The sequence below is a fragment of the Megascapheus bottae genome, chromosome 21, assembly GCF_031878675.1.
Source record: "Megascapheus bottae isolate mThoBot1 chromosome 21, mThoBot2.hap1, whole genome shotgun sequence".
In the NCBI taxonomy this organism is placed as follows: domain Eukaryota; kingdom Metazoa; phylum Chordata; class Mammalia; order Rodentia; family Geomyidae; genus Megascapheus; species Megascapheus bottae.
In genome coordinates, this window is record NC_143529.1 from 35,630,100 (window position 1) to 35,657,451 (window position 27,352).

Sequence of the window (27,352 nt, forward strand, 5' to 3'; positions counted from 1 at the left end):
TAAAAGTCTAAAACTTAATTTGCTTAATTAATTATTCAGATTTTTGAATAAAAAGTATGGATTGCCATTTCCATAGCTACTTCTCCCTGAGGTGTGTGAGCTGTATTTTACCTTGTACTTGCATTTATTATCGAAATGCTGCGCTTTCCACTTGAAGTCATTTTCCGAGGCGAGTAGTCTAATGTGTCAGCGTTCCAACAGGAAGAAGGAACAGAGACTGGGACAAGAGCTGGCAGCCCTTGCTGTGGACTCCCTGCTCAGTGCTCAGTGTGGCTGTGGTCACTCCAGGAAGGTAAACTCCCCCAGAATGTGACCCCACTGTGGCTCTGGAGGTCACTGTTACCACTCTCCTCCTTACATAGAGGAAATGAGGCTGCCGGTAGGGGGTGGCAGAGGGGATGGAACTTGTCACCAGGTCCCTAGCAGAGCTGGAGGTGAAAACCAGAAGCCTGGCTTCCAGACCTGTGTGCCCACAGCCTGCAGGCCTGGGGCTGTGGATGCGTCTCCTCCTGTCCTCTGTGTGTGTGTGTGTGCGTGGAGGCTGGGGTGTCTCAGCTGGGGGCCCACCCCCCCCCCCCCAGCATCCCCTATGGTAACTTCTTCCCTGGAAGCCAGGGGCCCCACGCCAGGACCTTGCTCTGGATGTGTCTGCCTTCCCAGGTGGCCACGGTGAGGAAGGGGGTTTCTTTTGTGATTGTAGGAAAGTTGGTGAGAGATCAGCCTTGAGCAAAAAGAAACGTAGGGACAGCGTCCAGGCCCTGAATCAACCTCCATGACCAGGAAAGGGGAGAAAGAGTGAGAGAGCAAGAGAGACAGACAGACAGACAGACAGAGACAGAGAGAGCGAGAGAACCAGGCAGGGAACTTGTGTTCATATGTATAAGGTCACTCAGGAGATTGAATTCAAAGCCAGCCTAAGACTCTAACTCCAGTGAAGGAAGAAAACACAAAGCTGGAGGACTAGCTCAAGGGAGCATAAGGTCCTAGGTTCAAGTCCCCTCCTTCCCCTAAAATGAGAATGGCATCTAGCAATCATGGTTGAGTGCCTTGCTGTCCAGGCAATAGAAATAGGATTCTGGTCCGAGGCCAAGCCCAAGCAAAAGGGAGGCCCTACCTGAAAAATAAGATGAGTCCAAAACGGCTGGGAGCACGACTCAAGGGGTTCAGCTCCCACCTAACAAGCACAAGGCCCAAAGTTCAAATCCCAATAGTTCCAAAAACACCCTAGGAAAAACGCTAGTGAGACCATCCTCTCATCTCAAAGAGCAGTTTCTACATATCATCCCAGCTGTGTGGAAGGCATACAGAGGAGGACTGCATCTGAGGCTTGCCTTAAACATGAAGTACAAAACACTAGCCAAAATAACAATAATAACAACAACAATAATGAAAGGAAATAAAGGTGGAGGCAGGGCTGAAATGATGATAGCACCTATCATTACCTGCCTCGTAACTGTGACGTCCAGTGTTCAAACCCAAGTACTGTGAGGCAGTTACACACACACAGGCACATGCACATCCGTGCATGCATGCGAACACACACGTAAACACATATGCACAAGTACATACATACACGCATGTGTACATACACGTACACACAGGCACACACCTCCGTACATGCATGCATAGACACACATGCACATGTACATACACACATGCATGTGCACACACATGTACACACAGGCACACATACATCCATACACGCAGGTACATGTACACATGTAAACACACACGCACACATACACACATACATGCGAGTGCACACACACATATACAGGCACACATGCATGTATGTGTACATACACACATACATTCACATATGCATGCGTACATACACATGCACACGTACATTCATACATGCATGCGTACACACATGCACATGTTGAAAAAAGATCAGAGGAAACATCTAGCATATTAACCAGTTAAAAGTGGTCCGTGTGAAAGGCTACCTGTTGTATCATATCAGTGTTATGCTGTCTGAGAAAAGGAAAGCCTTGAACACCACGTACTGAGGGGAAGTGTGGGATGGATGGTTAAGGCAGTGAAACTGGGGTATGGGAAAAGTACTGTAACCGTGCACCATGTCTGTATAAACTTGCCCAAACCCACCTAGTACCTCACACCAAGAGTGACACCCAGACATGGAGGGCCAGTCACCCTGGATACCGGGGGTCAGTGGCAGCAAGTGTCCCCTGGTGGGGGTGGAGGGAAGGGAGGCACCCTGTCCTCAAGGCTATGATGAGCCAAGATGTGGATTCTAGCTGTCTATACAAAATGATGGACCTGAGTCTCCCGCTTTGAGCCACAGCTCCACTTCCTGTTTTCCAGTGATGAACTGGACACAGGAGGCTCAAGCACTGTCCTGCCCGGGCCGGCTGTGAACCGGAGTCCTCAGATCTCAGCCTCCTGAGCGGCTAGGATTATAGGTGTGAGCCACTGGTGCCCAGCTTATTTTTATAACTGAGAATGGTGTCTGCCATAAGATGACGGTGATAAAGGGTCTTGAGTGTAAGGGGGAGACTATCTGGAGAAAGAATAGAAGGAGGGAGAGAGAAAAAAGGAGGTAATTAGGGAGAACGGAATTATATTATAGACCTATACTATTGGAAAGGAGGAGGAGGAGGAGGAGGAAGAAGAGGGGGAGGAAGAGGAGGAAGAGGAGGAGGAAGAAGAGGAGGAGGAGGTGTTAAAAGAGTGTCATTGAAGGGGTGAACTTGTTCACACTGTATGTGTCTATGGCATTATCACAGTGAACACCCTTCCCCCCACCCAGTGGGAGCTAATAAAAAGTTGCTGCAAGAAGAATGGTGTCAGTGAACATATTTATATGAAATCTGAATTTTAGATAAATTCTTTTTTTAACGGAAATGGAAGGATTTACTATGTAAGTTGTTATATCATAATCAGTAAAAAATAATGGTACATTTCAAATACAGTTGTGTTTATGTCACATCATTCAGAATATCAATTCCCTTGGCTGTCCTCACAACTTTCCACCCTTTAGGAAGTTGTAGAAAATTAGAAGTCATTAGGTATGATAGTGACAAATGCACAGAACACTCCTTAGAGGACAAATACAAATGCTTAAGAAAACACCAGTATTATACAGGTAATATAATTAATTAAAATTCCTTTTTGCTCATTCATTAAAAATGTGTGTTTTAAACTTGAAAATGATACACAAAGAGACTGTAAGGGATGTGTGGGTCTTCTGTACTGCTCTAACATTACCAGATTGTACATATTTAGGCTAACACAGCACCCCAGAGAGTACTAAGAATGTGCTGTGTCTGTAATGCCGTAGAAATGGACTGGGTACCAAAGGGCTGGGTTTCCCATTATCTTCTTCCATAGCCGTTCCTCTTCAGTTAGCTGGAGGTGAAGCATCGACCTTCCCCATGGTTTCCCCCCCAAAGAGCAGCTTTCGAAGTATATTTGCATGAAATGGTCCATGCACTTGTTTGTTGAGGTTCACAGTGTTTGCATATTGGGAGCCTAGCATCTCAAGCTCCTGCTGAATGACAGCCAGGCCTCCTGGAATGGGAGGCATGCACTTCTGAGGGCTTTTCATGTACAGCTGGATTCGTTTATCGATCAAGGACCAGATAGAATTGTCTTTATCTTCAATGCTTGAAAATTGACCTATATGATTCGCTTGAATCTCTGCATTTAAAACAGGTAAACCTCTCTCTTTCAGGGCATTGTTAACTTCAATGCAAGTCTGAACACCAATAGAATTCAGGGCTTCCTTCAAGTTAAAGGTCTCTTTATTCATTCCTTCAAGTAGAACAGCTGAGATCCTTTTTAACCTGTTTGCAAGCTCAGGCTGGCCTTCTACGATCGCACCCACCATGTTGTTGGTAATTAGCGACAAACAGGCAATCATTTTCAGTTGATTCAGCTTTTCTGTCAGTTCCTGAAGTCGTGTTCCATCTGTTATGAGTGTCTCTGGTATTTCTCTTTTCTGATAATCCCATTGCAACGGTTTCAAGTAACTGTTATTTAGCACCAATGTAGGGCCGAGGCTTGGCGTAGAGCTATTTTCAGTCCCAGGAGTTACAGCACTCTCAGAAAGAGAAAGGAGTTCTTCATCTACAGACTCTTTGATCCATTCTGTGGTTTGCTCAAGAGCATTTGGAGTTTCATCCAAAATTTCTTGGAACTTGGTTCTCTCATATTCTACCAATTGGCGTTGAAGGTGAGGTCTAAGACTCATAATGGTAAAATTGGCCATATCCATTTTCATGAGGTCCAGGACATGGAATATTTGTCTTAGCACCTCTACAATGTTGCCAGTGGCCTTTAACACTCTGATATCAGCATCTCGCACAGGACACAGAGCTTTTCCCATGGTGCTGATAACATAGTTGGCAAGGCCTTGGATGTCGACGGCATTGTGCTTAGCCTGCTGCCTAATGAGTTATATGTCCAGAACTTCACAGATCTGGTTGCGAAGTCGGTTCCCCCCGGGAGTCAGGAAAGAGAGGAGAATCTCTCTGATTTCTTCAAACAGCTTGAGGGCATAGTCATACTCAGGAGGGTCGGCGTTGAGATCTGACTCTAGGACATCCCAGAAGGCCTGGTGAACAATGTGTTTCACTCGACCCGCCAAGCTGTTTTCTGAGACAGCATCTTGTTTCAATTGGAAGTTGTCATTTACAGCAATTTCATGAGCAAGAGTCATGTTTGATAAGTTTCTTGCTGTAGCCATCAATTCATCAAATGTCACAACCCTGGGAGGGCTTGTGGAAGCAGGAGAGCTGGATTTGCTAGAAGAATCACTTGTGAAGCTCTGCCGGGAACATTCATAGTCACTGAGTGAAGCCAGGCTTTCGGAAAACCTTGAAGACTCTGAATCGCTGGGCTGGTCCCACTCACATACTGCTTCTCACCATTGAAGGGCATTTTGTGTCACTTGAGTACGGATAGGGAGCACCGAACCCGTGCGGAGGCCGCCGACAGGTGTAGCGACTCCAGGTTGAGGGTCTCTGGGTTGCCCCTGGCAGAGCGGCTCACAACATCCAGCAACCCAGCCTCCCAACTCCCAGCCCCCGCCGTCCATCTAGATAAATTCTTTATAAGACATTCCTAGAAGAACTACCACCAGACCTGATATTTCAAAGCTCCTGACATATGATAACCAAAGATTTTCAGGAATTTCACTCCAATTTGCATTTTCATTACTGATAGTGGCTCATTTCCGTTAGCCTGTTTTATTAGAACTGAACATGATCATTTAAAATTATTTGCCAGTCACTCAAAAGGGAACTTTTGTATAACATATATGATTTCCATGTCTTGAACACTAGATGAGCACAGCTTACACAGTTTTTCAATGTTAATAAACACATGCCTTTTCCTTATTCATCTATATATTTTAAATAGAAATGTATTTATGTTTGTTGTATTGTTAGTTATTTTCTCATCTTGTGCTTTCCTGTCATTTGTCTCATCTTGTTCTTCCTTGTGATTTAAAAAAAATAGGCAAAATATTTAACTTGAACAAAATCTATTCATCTTTCTATTTGGGATGTATTTCATTGTTTTTAAACTTAAAAGAAGTTTCTTTACCAAGATTCACTCATCTATATGTTTTTAAAAGTAGGCTGGGCTGAATAGAGTAATACCTCTAGTCTCAGCCACTCAAAAGGGAAAAGAAGGGGGCCGGGAATTTGGCCTAGTGGTTAAACTGCTTGCCTAGCATGCACGAAGACCCGGGTTCGATTCCTTGGTACCACATATATAGAAAAACCCGGAAGTGGTGCTGAGGCTCAAGTGGTAGAGTTCTAGCCTTGAGAAAGTCCAAGGACAGTGCTCAGGCCCTGAGCTCAAGCCCAGGACTGGCAAAAAAAAAGGGTAAAGAAGGAAATTACTTGAGCCCAGATGTTCAAGGTAGCCTGGATAATGTAGGCAAGATCCTTTCTTAGAGAAAGTGTGGTTTGATTTTCCCTATAACTCTTCTTCTTCAGCTCCACACTGAAAAAAAAAAAGATTTAGAACTAAGAATTAACCCTTTAAAATCTAATTAATTATGTCAGAATTAATTTAAATGGAAAAATTGAGATTGATCTACTATGAAGCAATAAAGTTCAAATTTTAGAGACCCTTATTTTCTGTTCTGAATTGACTTAGTAAAAACATTTTAATTTAATTAATTTATTTATTTTTGCTAGTCCTGTGACTTGATGAGCTCAGGGCCTGAACACTGTCCTTGGGCTTTTTCAAGGCTAGCATTCTACCACTTGAGCCACAGGACCACTTCTGGCTTTTTTCTATGTATGTGGGGTGCTGAGGAATTGAACCCAGGTCTTCGTGCTTGCTAGGCAAGCACTCTACCACTAGGCCAAACTCCCGGCCCTGTAAAAACCTTTTTATTAAAAAAAAATAGCAAGGAGTTATATATGTAATCAATTAAGAGAACCAAGCCTGTAATCCTAGCTTCTTGGGAGGCAGAAATCAGGGGATCATGCTTCAGACCAGCCCAGGCGCAAAGGTCTCTGAGACTTCTTTTTTTTTTTTTTTTGCCAGTCCTGGGCTTGAGCTCAGGGCCTGAGCACTGTCCTTGGACTTTCTCAAGGCTAGAGCTCTACCACTTGAGCCTCAGCACCACTTCCGGATTTTTTCTATGTATGTGGTACCGAGGAATCGAACCTGGGTCTTCATGCATGCTAGGCAAGCACTTTAACCACTAGGCCAAACTCCCGGCCCCTCTCTGAGACTTCTTAACTAACAGCCGGGAAGGCCAGGTCCCAGCTTCGTGGGAAGCACAATGGCTGGGCACAGTGCTCAGGACACTGCAAACACAGTAAGGAGGAGGAACGCAGTCCAGGCCAGCCTAGGCATAAAGCAAGACCCAGCGAAAAAAGGAGCTGGAGATGGGATTCAAGTGGTAGAGAACCTGCCTAGCAAGTGTGAGGCTCTGAGTTCAATCTCCAGGACCACAAAGATGACGACGACGACAACGACGACGAAGATGATGACGACGATGGTAACATCCAACTCTTTTCACTTAAATCTATACTCAGCCATAATGGTGCTTGTGCCTTTCAACTGGCCGTAGCCATTATTTAGGCTCGTGGAACCCTGGATTAGGAATGCATTAGTTTGGGTCTAATGGGGTGTGCAGATGTGTTTTGCATTTACTCCTCTGCATCTCTAAGTCACTGTTAGGCATCTTGGAGTAGGAAAATCTTCCAGGACTTCCTAACTCCCCTGGCCTAGAGTCACTCAGGGTTATGGACAGACAATCAGAGACTGTGTTCTATACACATGATGCCCAAGTTCACGTGTGGGACAAGGGACAGATGGCTCAGAATCAGTCTGTGGAAGGTTCTTCCAGTTATATGCTAGATGGAATTGAACACAGGGATATGGTTCTCATTCATCTCTTATTGAAATATAATTGTCTTTACTACTAGAAATTACTGGACAGGGGAAAATAGTCTATTAAAAATCATATTCTACATTTGTTTATTTGATGAAAATTGTATAAAGGAGAATTAATCTGGTTTATTTATTTACTTAGCCAGTCCTGGGACTTGAACTCAGGGCCTGAGCACTCTCCTTGGGCTTTCTTATAGCTAGGGCTCTACCACTTGAGCCACAGCACCACTTTCAGCTTTTTCTGTGTATGTGGTATTGAAGAATTGAACCCAGGGCTTCATACATGCTAGGCAAGCACTCCTACCATTAGGCCATGCTCCAGGTCTCAAATCTGGTTTTATTTTTATTCTTAATTTTCTTTTGTATGGGTCCTGAGGGTTGAACTCAGGGCCTGGGCGCTGTCCCTGAGCTTTTATGTTCAAGGCTAGCACACTACACAGCTCTATTTCTGGCTTTTTGCTGATTAATTGGAGATACGAGTCTCACAAACTTTCCTTCCCAGGCTGGCTTTGAACCTCGATCCTCAGTTCTCAGCTTGCTGGGTAGCTAGGATGACCAGCTGGAATAAGGCGCTTGTGATGATGGTTTGAGCTGTGACCAGCAAGGCGGCGTCTTCTCGGTCTTGCTTACTTGTGTGGTTGGATAATAGGTTTCTCTGCTTCAGCTCTCATGGCTGTGCTCCCAAGAGGAAGGAGAGGGAGCGGAGCCAGCTCTGTATTTGTCAGGCTTCATGTTTTATGCTTTCCCTATTTATTTTCCTAGGTGGGGCTGTTTATTATTCTGTATCTATAATTTATGAAGTTTTACTTTATATTTAGTGTTTAAACTTCCTCTCTTGCTTTTCATGTTTCATTATTTTCTGGCTTGAACATAATCCCCTCCTTCATTCTTTTCATTCTTTCCTATTTCATGATGTGTTAGGCTAGAATTATCCCAAGAGTCTGCAGCTTAGCAAGTGAGTCTCAGTGTGATTCTCAGGCAGGTTTAAAAAGACTGCCTCTGTCTCCTGGGTATGGAAGCCAGGCTGACCCCTTAGCCTTTTTATGCTTCTGATTTCTCGCCTAAGGATAGAACAGTGCCCTCCGATTACAGAATCTTTAAATATACGAATTATTTAATAGTCACTGAGTGTGCCATTGTATAGTGCAACATTTTTTTTTTGTTCAAAAGATTCCTACTGTCAGTGCTCATGGCTCACACTTGTAATCCCAGCTACTCAAGAGGCTGAGATTTGAGGACTGAGGTTTGAAGCCAACCTGGGCAGGAAAGTTTGTGAGACTCTTATCTCTAATTAATTACCAAAAAATCCAGAATTGGATCTGTGGCTCAAAGTGTAGAGTGCTAGCCTTGAGTGAAGAAAGCTCAGGGACAGCACAAGCCTCAGGACTGGTACACACACACACACGCACACATACCCCTTATTGAAGAGCATATTGAGCACGTGGTGTGTGTGCGTGTGTGCGCGTGTGTGTGTGCGAGTGTGCGTGAGTGTGTGCGCGTGTGTGTGTGCATGTGTGTGTGTGCGCGTGTGTGTGCATGTGTGTGTGTGCGTGTGTGAGTGTGTGTGTGTTGTCCAGAACTGAACACCATGACCTTAAGCACATTTGGTAATGTTCTACTGCTGAGTGACAGTTCAGCCTGTGGTTCTCCATGTTGGTCTTCTGACTATGGAAGAAAATAGTGTCTCGAATGAAGGAAATTCGTGTGTATGTAAGGACATATGCCTGTTTTAGGTTTGAGAGTAGGCAAACGAGATTCATTAGCAGGTAGAGAGTACTTGACGTTCAGGTCTTTTGTAGACATTGCTGAAGGCACCTACATTGGGGGTGGGGTTTGCCAGCTTAGTGTTCTACACACAGACACTTTGGTATTTACCATCCGATAGGCAAAACATATCTGGTTCTAGTTTTCCTTGTTATATTTTATAGGTTTAATAACCATAACCTCCCACCCCCCAAGCATCTTTTTGGTGAGCTGTTTTTTGTGCCCTTTGTGTGAGAGTTCTACTAACACAGCAAATATCCTAGCAAAATCACCTTTAAAAGATGACAGGCTTGGCCGGGAGTGTGGCCTAATGGTAGAGTGCTTGCCTAGCATGCATGAAGACCTGGGTTCAATTCCTCAGTATCACACACACAGAAAAGGCTGGAAATGGCGCTGTGGCTCAAGTGGTAGAGCCTTGCGAAAGCCCAAGGACAGTGCCCAGGCCCCGAGTTCAAGCCCCAGCTCATCACTTGCAAGGTCTTGGTCCATGAAGAGGGAGTGGTGCTGCTTCCAGGTCAGTGGTGAGGCTGACATCATGATGACCAGTGTGGGATGGGGCAGCAATGCTCACTCGGAGGTGATCCAGAGAGGAAACGAAAGAAAGAGCTTGGGGTCCTTGCGTTCCCTTCAAGAGCACACCATCCAAGCTGGAGGACCTCTCACCAGGCTCCACCTTTCAAAGGATCCACTGTCTCCCCACAGCGCCGCTGGCTGGGATCAGACCTTTAATTCATGGAGCTGTTGGGGATAGTGCAGATGCAAATTAGAGCACGCCTTATGGGCACAAAAGTGTGCAAGAGTGTGTCTCATAGAGGGAATGACTCTGGCTTGTATCATATAATGGGATTGGTAAATGGATCTTGAGGCAACTCCCTTCCTATAGCTAACTTAATAGTAAAAACATCGTTACAGAGCAAAGACTGTGCCAAGCAGACTCAGGCGCTGTGTCCTTCTGCCGTCCACTCAGGAGAGTGATCACGTGTTGAAGTACCAAGTCTACACTGTATAACTGAGGTCACCTTGGGTAGACCAGATGTACAGAATCTGTTACAGTGGGTTCTCATTGACAGAAGTCATCTGTCTAATGGAATGGTATCTCTTTTGCAGAGTTATGGGGACAAAATAAAATTTGCCAGGTAGATCACAGTTTTTGACATAAATATACTATCTGCAGAAGGAATGTTGGATTTCATAACTACGCAGATGAGAGTGACTGCTTCTAAATCCCACCGTAGGGGGCTAAGGGGCGTTGATGGGAACCTACAGCCGAAGTTCATAGGTAAGAAAGGAAGCTGGCTGGCTTCACACGCCGTCTTTCCATCCAACAGTTTTTCTGAGAAAAGAAATCTGGAAGAAAGAAATTTTCTGGAAAGAATGACCAACTTATTTTAGAGAATAACTCTTGAATCTAGCTTTATGGTTTTCAAAAGCCAGATGGGAACCAAATGAGTATTAGTGCAACTAAGAGGGCCGAGATTTCCAAATGGCTGGGGGACAAGAACTTTAGCTAAATCACTTTCCTTCTCATCTTGGAGGGAGGGCAATACTCCAGCATTTTCAGGTGCTGGCTTTTGGCTCTCTTCCTGGGCTTTTACTGCAGACCTACTGTGCTGTCAGTGGGGCTTAATGGACCACTGTGCCCCGCTGGGGTCTGCCAGACTCACACTTCTTGGCCACGACCTTGAAATGACCAGGCCAGAGCATGTTGCCTTGAAGGCTGTGGCTTTCCTTTCACTGAAGTGCGAGGCTTTTATTAACCCCTCTGATCACTTTGAGGATTAGGGTGAGGAAATTTCTAAACCACTCTTTCTTGGGCTGCATTCCCCAGGGCCTCTCATCTGTTGGAGAGTAGAGGTTCAGCTCCGAGTCCCATTTGCTTTGGGGGTTAGACATCCATTTTGGTCAAATTATCCTTTAATAGAGTACAGATCTTAGGGAGAGAGGTCTGTTAATGTCATGAGGGGGTCCATTTGCTGTGAAATTCCCATCCTGAAATTTGGGCTCATAGCTGGGAAGAGCAGGTAACGAGGGACCTCATTATTCATCACTCACGGAATCCATTAGACCTGTTGCAGGTTCAGAGGGGAGCCAGGGGGCCTTGCCACGCCATCTGAACGAGCCCCTGTCCCCATTACCTTCATCAGTCCACCATACTGGGGAACATAGGTGCGAAGGCTTGGGAAGAAAGTGGCCCTGCAGTTGTGCTCCACCTGGCACTCAGGGTTTATGGTTGCAAGGGAGTAAATGGTCCTCCCTTTTTATTCTTTTGGAGGGATAGAAAACCCCACAGCACCACCACTGCGTGATGATGGCAGAGGCAGACTTCGTTCAACTTCCCCCACCCCCACCACAAGATCCATCTTTACAGAATACAGAGGACTGCTGGGACAATGTTCAAGAAGCAAATGTCCTAGAAGTTCTGGTGAGGCCAGGAAAGGGGTGTGGGAGAGCCAAGTGTGAGGGGGGCTCTTCTGTTTTGGGACAAAGACACCAATGCTTTCCCTTAGTACATGTGAAGGCTACAGTGTGTTCGGTGGGACTGTGCTGTGGTCACAGCTTGGTCACCCTGGAAAGGGCCTCTAAGGTGGGGTGAGGAGCGTTTTGGGGTCCGTGCCTGAGGAAGGGAGAGGAGGAAATGCACGTGAGCAGAGAGGGAGCACGGGTGGAGGCAGCCCAGCCCAGCGCGGTTGCTGGACCTTGATGATGTGTCAGTGCTCTCCTTCTTGGACCAAGACGGCCAGAGTTGGGGGCTGCTGCATGGATCAGTGGTTGTGTTTGGACTATTCCAGAGAGGGTCTCGTCCCGAGCTGGGGATCCCTTCAGTAGAACCAGAGCTGCTGCTGCTGGCACCTGTGTGGGAAGCTGCTGGCAGTGCTTCTCATCTGAGGGCATTTCTTCCTGCACAGAGGCAGCTTAGGGCTCATGATACTTTAAAAGGTGATGAGAAAAATGTTGCCTTTTTTTTTATGCCAGTCCTGGGCTTGAACTCAGGGCCTGAGCACTGTCCTTGGACTTTCTCAAGGCTAGAGCTCTACCACTTGAGCCTCAGCACCACTTCCGGCTTTTTTCTATGTATGTGGTACCTAGGAATTGAACCTGGGTCTTTGTGCATGCTAGGCGAGCTCTCTACCACTAGGCCAAACTCCCAGCCCCCCAAAATGTTGACTCTTGTGTGTGCTGTTACTGGGGCCTGAGCCCAGGGCCTCACCTCCTCATTCAGCTGTTTGTCTCATGACTGTTGCTCTACTACTCCTGGCTTTTTTGCTGGTTCATTGGAAATAAGACTTATGTAGATTTGTCTGCCTGGGCTGGCATCAAACCTCAGTCTCCAGATCTCAGCCTTTCTAGTACCCAGGATTAAAGACACAAGTCACCAGAGTACCTTGCTCACCAGGGAGCAAGAAGCCGTGCCGGCTAGCCTGCTTGTAGGGTTCAAGTACAGTCCAGTGGGCTGTGGGGAGTTGTCAGGTTGTTGATCCAGACTGACAAATAGTTTTCCATGGTACTGGGACTAAGCAGTTAGCTCATCATGAAGTTAAAACAACCACATCCAATGATAATTCTGTCACCATCCTTATCTTTGCCACAGTCTCAGTATTGATATTTCTTCTTACTTTTTAAATTGTTATTGTATAGGTGATATACAGAGTGGTGACATTTACATAAGTCAGGTAAAGGGTACATTTCTTTTGAGACAATGTCACCCCCTTTTCGCAGTTCCTCCCAGTTTTTCTCTCCCATCCTCACAAGTCGTGTAGTTCCTTTTCAACCGAGTGTCTAGTGAGTACCACTGTCTCACAATTTGTTTTTCAGAATTTTTCTCCCAGAAACTTAAAAACATAGCATTTTATACAGGATAAAACTTGTTATGATTCAAAACTAGAAAATAGCACAAAGATTGAAGGAATAAAGTAGTAACATGTAAACTAACGTTCCCTGGATCTAACTTTTGAGTTTTCAAGTTGTTCAACAGCTGCGGATCCTTGGCCTGCTTTTGTCACCAGAGGTCATGGAGAAACGTGGAAAGGACACAGGGGTGGGAAGCTCTCCCAACTGTCAGCAACTTACCTTAGGTTAGAACAATTCCTACTGTACTCTACTGATCCTTTGGGACCACCAACGATGTTTACTTCTCATGCTTAAGATGATTGTTTGTTTGTTTTGTGTTGAGGTTTGAAGTGAGGGCCTGCACACTGTCGTTTTTTCATTCAAGGCTAGTGCTCTATCACCTGAGCCACAGGGCGGCATCTGGCTTTCTGGTGGTTCGCTGGAGATAAGAGTCTCATGTTCTTTCTTCCTGCACTGACTGTGAACTTGCCCCTCAGATCTCAGTCTCCTAAGGAGCTGGAATTATAGGTGTGCATCACGGATCCCCGATCCCTGCCGTGCTCTTCAGAACAGCTGCAGAACTGAGGAAGCCAATGGCAAAAAAAAAATAGCAAGCAGGCTCACCGTAGTTTTAGGGAGCAGACGATAGGAAAAACATGAACATTGAAGAACTGATTGATTTTGATCTCAACTACTGATTTTTCTATGTCAGTCATGAGGGGTGTGGCGTGGAATCTCATGGTGGGATCTACACTCTCCTCTTTTAAAGAACATATTGAAGCAGCCAGCACTAAGTGATTTGAAGCATACAGCATCACAGGACTCTATCAATAATGGATATAAATTAATGGCCAATGAAAGAAACATATCTGCGCTGATCTATAATTACTGGAAGCAACCTCATACATTTTTCATAAAAGTGTCATTTCATCGCAGTTTTTCCCCTCTAAAATTCAGTGTATTTAGGACTTAAATTGCTTTCCCTAATTGCTTTCAACTGCTCTCAGTGGCACAGCTCCTCTGCCAATGTGGACATCCAGGAAGCTGGGGATTTCATGTGCCTTTCTGATGCTGCCTGACTTTCTGGCCCATCTGGTGACACCAAGGAAAATGGTGGGCTGGCCAGGAAGAACCATGGGGTTGGATGCCAAGGCAGCCTTCTGGTTCGCACCAGATCACACTGAACCTGAGCCAGGAAGGGTGGCTGGCTTTAGCAGCCTGCAGGAGCCGGGAGCGAGTTTAGGGCCCACAAATGGAAGCTGCATTGGGTAAGTCTAGACCTGAGCTTCCACAGCGAAATGAGTCCAGGGAGCAGGGATGTAGAGAGAGAGCAACAGGAGCAGCAAGCAAACATCCCAATACCCAGGCACAGCTCCTGGTCCGATTGGGAGATGATTCCTCATCAGGAGCAAAAACTGTGGTTTAACTTTGACACTTAAAAAAATTAGCTTCCATTCATTATATGTGGGCGTTTTCATTGTTATGTTCCCGCATGCCTGTGATATTCCAATCAAGCTCCTCCCTCTGTAATTTCTCCTTCCCTCTTTCCTCCCTCTCCAAACAGATTAAGCAGGCTCCATGTCCCATTTTGATAGCTGTACTGTATTTGACTGTATTCACCCTTGTTCCCTACCCCCCCCCCAGACACACCATGACTTCTAGCAACTGAGACTCGGACACGTTACTTTATATTTCCTCATCTGTGAGACAGAAGTATAACGGTGACCTTAGGTGGTTGGGAGCCTCAAAATGAACACAAGTATACTGCTTTGGGTGCAATTACTAATAGTATTTGAAAATTCCCTGGGATCACCCTCATTCATAATGGAAAGAGATTGGCTTCAAAGAATGAATGTGCTTGTAATAATAGACAGTGCCATGAGAGATGCTGAGCAAGCACTGCCTGGAAAGCTTAGCAAATTATCCAAAGCGTACGAAAGCTTCGCCCGTCAAACCCGCCAGTGAAAGACTCAGCATCCAAGGCCAGGCGTATGTGGTGAGTCCCAGCTGGATGGGACCGTGAACTTCCGAAACTTCTGGCTTCTCAGGAGGTGAGCCTAGGAGGAGCCCAGCGAGGGTAAAAGTTACAGGAGACTCTGTCTGAAAAATAAACTGAAGAGCAAAACAACTAAGGGTATGGCCCAAGTGTAGAGTACTTGCCCATCAGCGACACGAAACAAAACTCCCCGTCAATGAGACCCTGGATAGGCCATGCCCAACACCGCCCACTACGACAGCCCAGCTGAGGGCTCCAAGGCCCATGGAAGGAGGAATCCCAGACAGTAAGTGGCTGAGGGAAAAGTTGCAATTTTTTGTTTTCAGTTCATTTCCTCCTCCTCCTCCTCCTCCTCCTCCTCCTCCTCCTCTTCCTCCTCCTCCTCTTCCTCCTCCTCCTCTTTCTTTTCTTCCTCCTCTTCCTCCTCCTCCTCTTCTTCCTCTTCCTTCCTGAGCCTGAGGAATTGAATCTTTTGTATGAAAAAATGGAAGCATTTCTTTAAAAAAAATGTTTTTCCACAAAGTATTAGATGTCATTTTGAAGTAATCGGAGTACAGCTGTGGATTTGAAGTCAAAGGTGAATAAAATTCTTCACTTGTCTGATGGCCTCTTGTAGCAAATAGCCAGTGGCTCACAAACCCCCTTTTCTTTTCCTCCTGCGCACACAGCCTAGCTACATTTCCCTGCTGCTCTTTAAGGCAGGATTGAGTTGCAGTCAGTGTGATGTAGTTGGAAATGATAGTTGTTCGTTCCGGGCTCAGATTCTCAGTTTCCCACGGATGTCATGGGATCTAAGGCTAAATGAGGCCAGGGCTTGTCACCTGTGAGAACACTGAGGACACAGATCCAGAGAAGCCTGGATGTGCACAGGAGGTCTCGGGCAGCTGCTCAGGCTGGCGGCCTGTGTGTGTGTGTGGGGGGGCATTTTTCAACGGAGTCATGTTGTTGGCAGCACAATCTAGATAATCATGCCTGCCTGGAGTTCCACCACATTCTCCATTTTTTTCTAAGTTATCACAATTAGTGCAGGGTGAAAAGAGCAATGTGAGTCAATTCATTTTATAATAGCAGTTCTTCATTGGGGTCTATGTCGTTGAATTATCAGCTATGATACAATCTGCTGGGTTTGGTCCATCACACCCTCAACCTTTGCTTCTTTAGAAAGCATGTGAACGCCAACCGCTTAAGGGCTCTGAGACAAAAATGAGCCTAATATGTTTATTTCTAATTTCTGTCTCTGCCAGTTTTGTTTGCTGTTATAATGATGTAAACAAATTAACTACTCCAGAAATAGAGGGAAAATGGACGCAAAAATGAAAGTGTGCCATTTCTAGTAAACTGTATCAATTTCTTATTCCTGTTGAGACAAGTTCTCCACAATCTTGGTGGATGAAATATCACCAATTTCTTTCTTTTTTTCATTTAGTCAATAAATACCTACTGGATACCACCTCTGTGTTAGATGCTTTTTTTCAAGTCCTGTATATTCAATGGAAAATAAAAGGATGGATGAACTTACTCTCAGAGAGTCTGTCTGCTGTTTACTAGTAATTTTCTTTTTTTAATATTTTATTTTATTATCAGGGTAATGAATAGAGGGGTTACAGTTACATTCACCAGGTAGTAGGCGCATTACTTCTCACACATTGATGCCCCTTCTCATGTTTTTGCCCCGTTTCCCACACCCACCCCTCCCCAAACATCTTGTTTTCTCCCTTCCTTTTCCTTCCTTATTTCAAATAAACAAATAAATGTACATACAACATTCCAGGTAACAAAGTCAGATACAGTAACCACATGAGATGAACCATTAGGGGACAAAACGAGACAAGAAATAACAGTACATTAACAACAACAATCACAAAGATAAACCTCTTGTTTCCCTATCCTAGAGTTCATTTCATTTAGCTATTTACTATTTTCAAATAGTGAAGGCTACAGTCGGGGAAGTGGGGGTGATTTGGGGGTGTTTGTTAGAGTCAATTTGTAACACGAATGTATTCAATCAAACCCGTGTAAAGACTCTGAGCATCATTTATCTTCATGATTTCTATATTGCCTATCTCCATCACATCTGTGTGGAGGGAGGGAAAGAGGGAGGAAGGAAAGGAGGAGAAGGGAAGGTGACAGCAGGAAATAGTAAGTAGAGACTTTGGAAGATAGACACCTGTCTTGCCAGAAGTGGAACACACATTCATCTCTCTACTGCTCACATTTAGAATTATATTTGTGAATTTTGTGACCACTCAGGCCTGGCTTTCCACGCAAGATCATCCCCTGAAATAGGAGAGACAACATAGAGGACCGAGGGATGGTGAATGGACCCACAATCCAGTCTCTCCCCGAGGTGTAATTGTTGATGGGTTAAGTTCCTGTCCAAGTTGTGAAATCAAATGAGGTAGGCTATGGTTTAAATATGTACCTAAATCATTCATAAATGAAAGTTTGGTGACCTGGTGATATAGGAAGTTGCTATGGACCATTGAAAGGCGGAGCCTGCTGTGAGGCCCTTAGGTGATTGGCAGGCTGAGCTCAAAAGGGATTATGGGAGTTGAGTCTCTCCTCATTGTGTATTTCTGGATGAAGTTGACCACTTTTTTTCACACGTGCTTCTGTCTTTGCCATTCCTTCCCAAGTCCAAAGCAATGGGGCCCCAGGACTGAAGCCTCCAAAACCATGTGCCAAATCATTTAACTTGTCTTGGTAAGTCATCTGTCTCAGGAATTTCGTTTTAGTCATGTGAAGCCAGCTGACATAGAGGGTGACAGAGAAATGACTTGCTTCAGAAACTGTTCCACAAAGGACCCCCTTCACACTGCATGTTGAAAGTCCACCATGGGTTTCCATGGGTAGAAATCAGGGTGTTGGCAGGATGGATGTGTTCCTTGTGGAAGAGCTGTTTCACTGACGTTTCCAGGTCCTGGAGGTAACTCAGCTTGTGGTCACTCCTTCCCTTGTCACAGCCAGACACTTAACTTCTCTTCTGATTTTGTTTCCAGAGTCACGACTCCATCTCTGGCCTTGTCTTCTTTCAAGGCCCTGCACTCTCCAAGCAGGTAATGAAAACTCCAGCCCTGGTAATGAAAACTTTGGAACGCTTGCTAGATGCAAGCACTGAGTGCTTTGTACGTGCCAATTCATAAAATCCTTATGTGGACACTATAAATTATCTGGTTTTTTTGCCAGTCCTGGGCCTGAGCTCTGTCCTTGGACTTTCTCAAGGCTAGAGCTCTACCACTTGAGCCTCAGCACCACTTCTGGCTTTTTTCTATGAATGTGGTGCTGAGGAATTGAACCCGGTTCTTCGTGCATGCTAGGCAAGCACTCTACCACTAGGCCAAACTCCCGGCCCTTATCTGTGTTTTTATAAGTAGGAAACGCAGTGTTAGGTTCACTTTCTGTCATTGTGACGTTCCTTGGGGAATTGGCCTGAGTGAGGAAGACCTTAGCGTGGCTCAGGATTTCCGAAGTCAGTTCATGGTTATTGGTAACTTCCTCCATTTAGGAGCCAGTTTTTGGCTGTCCATTCAGCAATGAACTCGCCAGTGGACCAGTCCATGGAGACACACAGACCCTTCATGGTCTTGTCACTTCTGAACACCCCTGAATTAAAGGTCAGCCTTCAATACTTGATTCTCTGGAGAACATGTTGTATCCAAGCCATACATGGGCATCAAGAGAGCAGTTCGCTCGTCCACGGTCACACAGCCAATAGTAGATGGTGGTCTGATCCCCCAGAGTGCAAGCGCCAAACCATTTGCTGTTGATGGTGATGGTGATGATAGAAATAATAGCAGCCATAACCCTTTCTTGAGGAAAGCATTGCTCTAACTGCTTAAGGAGATTGGGTCATTTTGTTTTCACAATAACCCTGGGTGGCATTTTCTAGTGAAGCCACAGGCTCTGAGTGGTGAGGAGACTTGTCCAGGCTGCACAGGTTCAGGAGGGAGCGTGGGATTCTCATCCAGGCTGCAGCCCCTGTTCAGAGTGCAGAGTTCAAGCAGTCAGCGCCTGCCTTACCTGCTTTACAGCAGCCACGTCCTAGAAGATTCAGAGGGTCATTCTGTAGGCACAGGACATGGGAGGAAGGGGAGCCAGCCAGCAAGCCCTGGTGCCCCTCTCCTCCTGGAAAATGTCTTTCCCGCCAGATTACTTTGGGGGCTCATTTCAATGCCCATCTGGGCTCATTGGGCTATTTTTTGTCTCTGCCATTTGAACCCCGCGCCCTCAGGGCCCTCATAATAACAGTAATTGTCCCTCTGCCTTTGCTGCAGCTGCTCCCTCTCCATTACTTTCATCGCCCCAGCTTCTGGGCTTTTAAGCACATTCCGGCTCAGTCAGGCTGGAGAGGGGTTTCTGCCCCCCAGGCCCACGCGGCGGGAACACCTGCAATGTGTTTTTCTTGCTGTGCCGTGACCACATAAAAGTGGTCAGAAATCACTCAGAACTCTTTCGGTCTTTTCAAGGCAAGTTTCGGTAATTTGGATAAAAGGGAAGAAATGGTTCTTCTTAGTGCCTGGAGCTCTAAAACGGGACAGGGAGAGGTCATATAGGCCAAATTGACTAGGATGTGAATTTTTACTACCCCCTGTCTCATTTTCAGTTGAATTCAGGAGATGAAACACAAGGGCTGGAGGCAGAGCCAGAGCTGTTCCTCAAAAGCAACCCACCTGCCCTGCCCCCACTTGAAGGTCTCACAATCTCTTTCTCCCCCTCCCCCTCCCTCCTCCTCCTCCTTCTTCCTCTCCCTTTCCCTCTTCCTCTCCCTTCCCCTTCCCCCTCCCTCCCTTTTTTTTTGCCAGTCCTGGGCTTGAACTCAGGGCCTGAGCACTGTCCTTGGACTTTCTCAAGGCTAGAGCTCTATCTCTTGAGCCTCAGCACCACTTCTCCTCCCCCTCCTCCTCCTCCTCCTCCTCCTCCTCCTCCTCCTCCTCCTCCTCCTCCTCCTCCTTCTCCAGGCTGGGGTGAAATTCTTGTTCCTCTTGCTGCAGTTTCTCGCACGCTGGATCACAGGCGTGTGCTCCATTAGCTTCTTTCTGATCCATCAGCACCAGTGATGGAATCAGTGAGTTGCTGTGACATGGAAAGTGTCGCCAAGTGCTGCAGTCCAGAGCCCAGTCTTGAATACGGAGCTGCCTGTTGTCTCCGTGGCGCACTCTACTCTTCACAGCAAGTAGAGCAGGAGCCGAGCAGAGCGTGGCAGGTTAGAAGTAAAGACACCAGGGCTGCAGAGAAAGTCATCTTGGAGTCTGGGCTTTAGTTCACCCATTTGACTCCAGAGATAGAGCATTCGAGGCCGGCCGCATGGTGTCTGATTCAGAGACCCTTCCTGTAAGAGCAGAAGCCATACTGTGTTGGGAGCCAGAGTGGAATCAAACTGTACCTTGATTTGCATCAGACAATGGCTTTATTGTCTTATTGTTTTCTGGCCTTATTCTGTTTAAATGACCTGAGATTTACCATATGAATGTAACACCTGGAAGTTCCTTGGGTCTCGAGAAGGGAAGAAGCGGGAGTTGAATAAACGAGGCAGTCTTTACTTGGGCTGCAGACATCCCGGACCGGTGTGTCTGTCTCTCTTCTATTTCTTCCTAGTCCTTGCCCCCTATTTCAGGAACCCCAATCTGCGAACCCTGGTTTGCTGCCGGCTGGCCCCGGCAATACTGTATTTCCATTTATGTTGGGGAGCACCGCAACCTTTGATCTGAGTGTCATTTTCGGTCTGTCTGTCGACCTGTCCCCACTGTATAGATCTGTTTTCTTTGCCCTCCATTTGTACTTCTGCCCGTCTTGTGTATGATTCCCCCTCCGTCCTGGCCTGGTGAGTGAGGGCTCCCATGATGCCAGCCTGGGCCACCTGAGAAGTCTCCCTCTGCCCTCCCTGCCTGGGGTAGCTTAGGAAGTAGCTGAGGAAGGCTGTCCATGTGGGGAGAGGCAAACCCTCCTGCTTCCTTTCCGGGCATTTGGATGAATCTCCTTCTCTCTGATCTTCTTCTGGGGTCTCCCACAGGGTGTGGGGGGTTCCACCCTGCCCAGGTGACAGGCACGGTTCTCTAACCCGACAGCAGGTTGTGCTGCTCTGGGGCCCCCACTGTCATTCTGAATGTGCTGGCAGGCAGCTCCTCACCTGCACGAACCCCATCCAACCTGGGAGTCCAAGCCCCCCGAAAGCGTGGACTGGCCATGAGCTGAGGGCTTGGACAAAGCCCCTCAAAAGCCTGGATGGGCCACAAGCCTAGCAGTCCAGCATATTCTCTTCTCCCTTCCCACTCTATTACTCATGGAGCTTTGAAAGGTTGTGTTTTTTTAAAATAAAAAACATTGAAGCTCTTCTTTTCTTAATTGGAACTCCCCAGAGGTCTCTCAAGACATTTAGAATGACGTCACAAATCTTATGAAGATGTAAGTCATACACAAGCTGACCTCACACTGTCTATCATGTTGGACTGCCCTTCTCAGAGCCAGAAGAGTCTAGGCAAGAGATCAGCTTTCTTTTGTACTTAAGAAAGGGATAAAATGAGCTGAGAAGTTATTCATTTTGTGTGCTATTAGTCAGGTTTGAAGTCAGGACCTCGTGCTCCGCTTGGCTTTTTTGCTCAAGGCTGGTACTCTACCATTTGAGCCGCACATCCACTTCTAGCTTTTTGCTGGTTCACTGGAAACAAGAGTCTCATAGACTTTCCTGCCCAGGTTGGCTTTGAACTGTGATCCTCAGATCTCAGCCTCCTGAGCAGCTAGGATTACAGGCGTGAGCCACAGCACCCTGTGGTACTTTCTCTTGACCACGGCCTTGCTGCTGGCCGAAGCCAAAGGACTTTCCCAGCTCTTGTCATTTGTGTTCTATGCATCTGCTCTTCTATGCCTCCTGTGCCCACACCTGCTGCATCAACCCCACGTCTGGATCCCGTGTGCTTGAGACCTGGGAGAGGCTGAGACACAGGGCGTGAGGGCCCCGTGGACTGGGCGGATCAGAGCATCTCCAGCTCATGCAGGGCTGACCAGTGGAGGAAGAGCCCCTTCTCCCTGTCAGTCTCTGCCAGACAAGTCCCCAGCACAGAGCTCAGACCTGGAGGGGCAAAGGAAACCAGGGGACAGAAGTGTTCTGAACTGGGTTTCTATACCAGCATGGCCGGTCCCTTCCAAGTTCTTCCCACAGAATCCTGGCACACCTGAGACACCGGTGACAGGGTCTTCCCTTACTGAAGAGGGCTCTGAGGGGACAAGAGTTTCCTCAGGCTGCAGAGGGTGCATAGGTGTGCATCCAGTGATTCACAATAACATGCATATGATGTACCCAGGAGCTGGTGGCTCATCCCCATAACCTCAGCTACTCAGGAGGCTGAGTTCTGAGGGTCACAGTTTGAAGCCGGCCTCGACAGGAAAGTCCACGAGACACTTATCCCTAGCTAGCAAAAAGTCGGTAGTGCTGTGGCTCAAGCTGTGGTGGGTGCCAGCCTTGAATGAAAAAGCTCAGAGACAGCACCGGGCCCTGAGTTCAAGCTCCAGGACTGGCACGCCCTGAGGGTTTGGCCAGGTTGATGATGGTTGGTGCCAGATGCTCTGCCGTGCCACTGCCCACTTCCAGCTCATCCAGTCCTGCCAAGCTTCTCACAGCCCCAAGCGTAGGAAAGCAAAGCTGCGAGTCTGAGGTTGCAGGGTTAGCCTGGAGCGTGATGCGTGGCTCTGCTGTCCTGGTGGGTGAGGAGAGGAGCGTTTGGAGGGCCCGACCGGGACAATACTGTCACTTACCTGGCAAATGGCTTTGGTGAGGCAGGTGGATGGAAATGCCTGTCCTCTCCGATTTTGCTCAGAGCAGCCCCCTTCTGGCCATCAGAGATAATGCAATTTCCAGGCTCTACCTCTTATTGATGAGTCTGGGAGACTCCTATCTCTAACCACCAGATAACTGGAAGTGACACTGTGACTTAAGTAGAGCACTTGCCTTCAGCACAAAAAGGCTCAGGGACAGCGTCCAGGCCTGAGGTCAAGCCCCACAACCGACAAAAAGAATGATAGTGCAGTTACCTAGTATGAAAAAAAAATCTTACTGCCTATCTGGATGAATTGGGGGCATTTTGTCAAGTCTAGAATAGCGACTCTGTAGGCTGGCCTTGAGTTCAAGCCCCGTGACTGAACAAAAAGGAACTGGGATTAGAATGCAAGCAAGAGTGACGCGAAGGGCTCGACTTCAGTAACCGTAAAATGACTGAGGAAAGCTCATGGTTGCTCATCCCATTTGGCGATTGGGGGGGGGTGTCTCTGGGCTCCCGTTATTTCTCACTAGTTCAGAGAAAGCTTGTGTTGCCCTCTGAGACTGAGCTGCTCTGAAACACTGTGCTGAGAGGTGGGGTGTGTGCACACACACTCATGTGCACACGTATGTATATGGGTACACTTGAGCCTTATGCATGCATGTGCAACCTTGTGTGTGGCTTGTGTGTGTGTGTGTGTGTGTGTGTGTGTGTGTGCACTTGTGCGTGCATGCCAAAACCACCACTGGGGTTTTCCCCGTTCTTGGGTCTTGAGGAAAGTGTTAGTTGAGTAACTTCTACATTAGGCCCTGAGGACTGTATTTGTTTGTTAGGTTGCCACCACAAAATGCCACAAGCTAGGTATTTAAACACCTGAAGATTCTTTTTTTCCCCTCCCTACTCTCTACCTCCCCCTTCACTTTCTCTCCTTCCTTCCTACAAAAAAAATGTCCTGTTTGGGGGCAGTAATTGGGCTGACATCGAAGGCACGATGCTTACAAGACAAGCATTCTCTCACTGGAGCCATGCCCCCAGCTGAGGTTTTGCTTTTAGGTCATTTTCAGATAGGTTCTCCTATTTTTCCCACAGCCACCCTCCCATCTGGCGCCTCCCATGCAGACAGGGTGATACTTGCGCTTCACTTTTGCCCAGCTCATTGTTTAAGATGACTTCTCACTGGCTTTTTGCTCAGAATGGCTAGTATTCCAGGTATTAGCCATACTACTCAGTTAAACAACACAAGCGTCTTGCTCCATCTGTGGAAGCTGGAGTCAGAGAGGAGGGACGGCAGGAGTTCTCCTCCAGACCTTTCTCCTTGGCTGACGGCTGACCTTGGCCTGCTGCGTCTTCCCCTGGTCTTTTCTCTGTGCCTGTCTTCGCTGTGTTTTTATAATGAAGGTCAGGACTCTGCCAAGTGCCTCACACTATCTTCATCATCTCTCTGGGAAGCAGGATCGGCCCCTCACTGGAGGAACTTAGAGGACAAGTCAGGTCTGTGCAGTGGCTGACTCCAGCAAGGCCTGGTTATTCCATACCGGAAGCAGGTGCAGCTTCTACTGGGGTGGTGACACTGTCAGTCCCAGCTTGGTATCCTCTCAGCAGCTCCTCCCCAAGGCTGTACCCCCCAGCCAGGCTCCTCTATCTGTGGGGCCCCCTCCCCAGGCAAACATCAGAGCACACACATTGCACCACAGTGTGCACCAATCCTCGTGCATTGCACGCTGCAAACGCAGCCCCAGTGGCCACGGCCAGACTTCCATGGTTATCTGTGCTCATGGCATCTCTCCCTCAAGGCCTCCCCGGCCTCTTCCTCCTGCCCCCGCTGTGGTGATCCGGGTCTCTTTCCTCCCCTGATCCTTTGTGGCTGCCTCCGGGCCCACATGTTTCTAGAACTTTCTTGTTCAGTTGTTTTGTTTTTCAGACCAGGGTTTTTAGGTTCTGAGTTCCCATTCCTTTCTACCTGTGACGAGCGTGGGGAAGGCTGGCGCATGGCTGGCTGAGGAGGAGGAGGAGGAGGAGGGGATTCCTGGCCTGGCCTGTGCAAGCGTGAGAGGACACGAGGTCGGGAAGAAGACCCTAGAAGCCAGTGGAGTTTGAGTCCTAGGATACAGTAAAGTGATTTAGAGGGCTCCTGGTTCTCTGTCCTTGAGTTTCTAGCAAGACCTCTTCCCACCTGGATCTGCATTCAAATAAGATGCCAGTCATTTCCAGTTTTCCATGGTCCCCGCCCTTCTGTTTTGTCTTCAGCCTCCACTGCTTTGGTTTTATTACTGGTTCAGCTCATGGAATACTTAAACCAGGACTCTGTGCTGAGCTGTTTTTGTGTATGTGTGTGTGTGTGTGTGTGTGTGTGTGTGTCAAGGATAGAAGTGGCACATGCATTCTGTAAACAGGGTCATTGGAATTCCCCCTTCCTTTCAGTCCTTGCACAAATCCTTCTGTCTTTATTAAAAAACAAACAAACAACATTTAGCACGAATCTTGTTTAATTTCAAACCCCCTTGAATTTGTATCTCTCATGTCTCACTTTTTTTTTTTGTCAATTGTGGGGCTTGGACTCTGGGCCTGGGTGTTGTCCCTGAGCTCTTCAGCTCAAGGCTACCACGTTACCCCTTGAGCCACAGCGCCCCTTCAGGTTTTCTAGTGGTTAATTGGAGGTAAGAGTCTCACAGACTTGAGCATCTGGGCTGCCTTTGGACCATCATCCTCAGAGCTCAGCCTCCTCAGTGGTTAGAATTAGGGGTGTGAGCCACCGCTGCAGGCTCGTGCCTAACCTTTAAATGACACATTTCTGTTTCTATATGTCTGCAGCACAGACTTCCCACATAACAGACAACACCCAAAGCCCTTTAGTTATAATAAAACTACTATGATTGTCCAGAATCATTTAAGATAGAAAGTTGTTTACTGCATACCATTACTTCTCTCCTGGTGGTGGAGGTTTTACCAAGACATCATAGTCTGGGGAGGCATGGGAGCTACTGCAAACCAGCAAACAGAGCCTCTGTGAAGTGCTCACATGCCTGTCTAACTAGTCCAATGCAGAATATGTGTTGGAGTTTGGACAATCTAAATAAAAATAAAAAGCAAAGCAAAACAAAGCAAAACACTCCGATACTGGCTATGGTTTTCTTTAAGACCCTTCCCCCATACTCTTAATTAACAACTTTAATCAGTTCATTAATCAACACCTAATACTTCCCATGAGCATTTGCCATTTCGTTTGTGGTTTTTTTTTTTGTTTTTTAAATGGGCCACTAACGGTAGAGATCAAATTGCAGTATGATTTAATATTGAAATGATGTTGACAGGCCTAGAGGGAAAATCGAGTATGGAGACCTTATGAGCAATAAAGCACTGCCTTCTGCATACATCTGAGTTTTTATGAGCATTAAAGTTCTGTCTTCTGCATACACCTGTGTTCTTCACTTCCCGGCTGGATTGCTACTGTGTGCCCAGGATCTGAGAAGTTTCCCTTCTTCTTCCTTTGCACATAGGCTCAGCCGAGGAGGCGGGGCGAGGGGGCTCCCATTATAAAAAGCCTCCTCCTCCCAGGAGGAGGAGAGATAAGCAGGCTCTTTGGAGCTCGGGAAAGTCCTGGCTGGGAAGCGTCGCCCCGGGTAAGTGACCAGCCTGCTCAAATGAGGTGCAGAAGAGCACACTGTCTCCCTGGTGGCATCAGCTAGCTTTCCAGGGAAGATGGGGAGCACGTTGAAATCCTTCCCATAGCTGTGGGGCTGGAGGGGCCGGGATGGGCCTTGGATCCGTCTGCTCTTCATTTGGGTTCATTTGGAAATGTCGAAATCTGTGCGAGCATTTCGAGTGATTCTGACCAGAGCTGTGTTCTCCTTTGTCTGACTGGCCCAGCGGGACATTTACCTCTCAGGAGCTTCACCAAGCAGTCCACTGCACTGCTGCTCAGTTAAATGCCCGCCGCATCTACAGCCTCACCGAGAACCTTGATAAAGTAAGTGTTCCTTACACGAGGGCCATGAGGAGACGGAAATGAGCCTCCGGGAGGCATGCATGCGGGGTGGGGGGGGGAAGGTGCCTTGAGAGTGAAAGGGAGAAGACTCCATTGGCTTGAAACCATCTCAGCCTTTGTACTATTTAGAAGCAAGCGAGGGAGCACTGAGGAGGCCGATGAATAATTGAAGATTTCATTGCTGTTTAATTGTAAAGTCCATTAAGAGGCCGACTTTTTGAGGGGGAGGACTAACGTGCGTAAGGAGAGCTCCTGGGCCACAGGGGTTGCTCACGTCTCTTCCGTTCTGCACAGCCCCACTGCATGTACCTCGATCTCAGTCCTTCAGTCCTGAGAGCAGGACTTCCCTGTGTGACTTTGGTTCCCTCCCTCCCCCCTTCCTCTCCTTCCCTCCTTCCTCTCCTTCCTTCCTTCCTTCCTTCCTTCCTTCCTTCCTTCCTTCCTTCCTTCTTTCCTTCCTTCCTTTCTCCCTTCCCTCCTTCCTCTCCTTCCTTCCTTCCTTCCTTCCCTCCTTCCCTCCTTCCTCCCTTCTTCCCTTCTTTCCTCTGCCTGCCTGTCTGCCTGTCTGCCTGCCTGCCGGTCTGTATTTCTTTTGTGCCAGTTCTGGGGCTTGAAGTCAGGATTTTCTCTGGCTTTTTGGTGGTT

At 47.2% G+C, this 27,352-nt stretch overlaps 1 pseudogene; it reads right to left on the reverse strand.

Moving 5' to 3' along the window:
- Positions 1–3,144: 3,144 nt before the first annotated feature.
- LOC150048959 (T-complex protein 11-like protein 2 pseudogene) lies at positions 3,145–5,025 on the reverse strand (annotated as a pseudogene).
- Positions 5,026–27,352: the final 22,327 nt, after the last annotated feature.